Below are 2,415 nucleotides of genomic sequence, written 5' to 3'. Positions count from 1 at the left end.
TTAGAAACAGTTTTTCTACCCTAAATGATAACACTGTGATTGTATAGGGTCACAATCATCACCACAGCCCAGTAGAAAAGGTTGGGAACTGAGCCAAGTAATTTGCATTCTTCACAAATTGGGAAGCTGGGTTGTTCACATCGCTATGAAGCACCACCTACATCTAGAGGACGGGCCTGAAGAGGAGACGTCTTCTAGAAATAAGGCTATTGAGAAAGCTGTATATCTTAAGAAATCAGCAAGCATCAGCATGGAAAACAAAATAAAATAAAAAAGAGAAAATAGAAATAAGACAAATGATAAGCAAAATGCAAACCTAAGCTTTGGCAGCGTACAGCCAAAAGCAGCCACTGAGTCCAGCAGCCAGGCCCCAGCCAGGCCCAGGCCAGGCCTTGCAGGGTGAGTTCGAGTTTTGGTTGAACTAGACTTCGTGAGCTGAAGCATGCTGCTAGGCCCAGCAGGGTCTAGGCTGAAGCCTAGACCTGCCTCGAGGAGCTGCGCAGTACAGAGGCGGCACGGTGCAGAGGAGGTGCCCAGACGGAACTCAGGGGAGCTACTTTCAATACAAATTCCCAATTTGTGCTCTGCTTAGTTGTATAGCTATAATGTTTACTCCAGTGGTCTAAAGTACAAACCCATTAGTTATAAAAGCTTGTCAGTTTCTAAATTTCACTAGCTGTTATCAGTATCAGTAATTGTACTACTATAAACAGGAAACCATATCTGTCTTAACCACATGTTCTCCCTTGGGTAATAATATCGGGAGGTGCTTGGGTAATAACCTCATAAAAGCTCTATACTGAAAGGCAGAGGAGAGGGAGGAAACCAATATCTCACTCTCAATCAATGAAGAAGGCAAAATCTTGGGACATACACAAAATAACAATCTCTGACACAAGAGAAATACCTAAAGAATAGATCTTTTACAGAGAGGTTCTGATTCAGTGATGCAGCTACCTACTATGAAATTTTCACAAAAAAAGTGTCATAAAAGTCAAAATAAAGAGTTATCTCTGAAATTGAAAATGACAAAAGGAGGAGCAAAAGGTAATCTCAGGCCCTAAGGCCACTCAGAACCAAACCCCGGAGACATCAGCATAGAAGAAATTGCATTCAGAGATGTCACACACCTGAAATCTCTGAAATAACATCAACTGAAATAAAATTTAAAAACAAAACTGCAGTTAGGTATAGTAGAAATCAGATCAGAAATAATCTCCCACATAAAAAAAGAAGTAATAACTATAATGAAAGAATTGCTAAGCATTTCTATGGAAGACAATGAATAAAAAGAAATAGAGAATAGAAAAATGATGGAAACCCTGAATACAGGAAACAAATAGAATGCATGAAGCAGATTCAGAGATATACAGGAAATTTAAAACTCCATTAAAAGTTGGCAAAACCATTTGAATGAAAGTGAAGACAGACCTTGAAGACACTGTTGCAGCTAATGAAAAGGTAAGGAAAGATCTCTTAAAAACAACTAGGATCCAGAAAGTAATAATGAAACAGCTGCAAGATGATGCAAAGATGAGCAACATGACTAATAGGCAGAAATGAGAAAAAAGGACCCAACACAAACAACATAAAAAGAATAAGGGCAGAAGTAATAGAAGAAAACTTCCCAAATATGGGAAACAACCTGACATTCAGGTAATCGAGGCATATATAAGTACAAATAATATTAACAATTAAATCTACACCCAGACCTATAATAGTCAAGATCCTAGACATTCAACACCAGAACAACATACTAAAATCTGCTAGAGAAAAGAAACAGATCACATATAAAGGAAAACTCATCAGAATAGCAGCAGTTTTCTCAGGACAAACCATCAAGTCAAGAAGAGAATGCAGCAAAGTTTTCCAAGTCCTATAAGAAAACATATTCCAACCCAGCCTGATATATACTGCAAGTCTATTTCAAGTTTAATGGAGAAGTAAAATACATTCATGACAAACAACAACTAAAGAATTTCATGACAACCAACCCAACCCTGCATAGAGTACTAAAAGACATTCTAAAGGAATCAAAATGACCACAACTCCAAGAACAACAACAAAAAGAACCTACAAAATAGGGCAAACAAACACAGGAAAAGAAAGGAACTAACAGCAGTAAAATAACATGACAGACATAAGCCAATACATATCACTCATAACTGCCAATGTAAATGGCCTCAATTCATCAATTAAAAGAGATTGACAGAACGGATCAAGAAACAATATCTAACAATATGTTGTATACAAAAACCATATTTAACCTAAAAAGAAATTCATAGGCTGAGAGTAAAAGGATGCAAAACAATACTACACATTCCAGGAGCGCAGATAAAAGCAGGAGTAGCTATTCTGTTTGCAGACAATCGTAACTTCAAACTAAGAATGATCAAATGAGGGGGCCGTGGAGAT

The sequence above is a fragment of the Octodon degus genome, unplaced genomic scaffold (assembly GCF_000260255.1).
Source record: "Octodon degus isolate 3935 unplaced genomic scaffold, OctDeg1.0 scaffold00012, whole genome shotgun sequence".
NCBI lineage: Eukaryota > Metazoa > Chordata > Mammalia > Rodentia > Octodontidae > Octodon > Octodon degus.
This window is presented reverse-complemented; position numbering follows the sequence as displayed.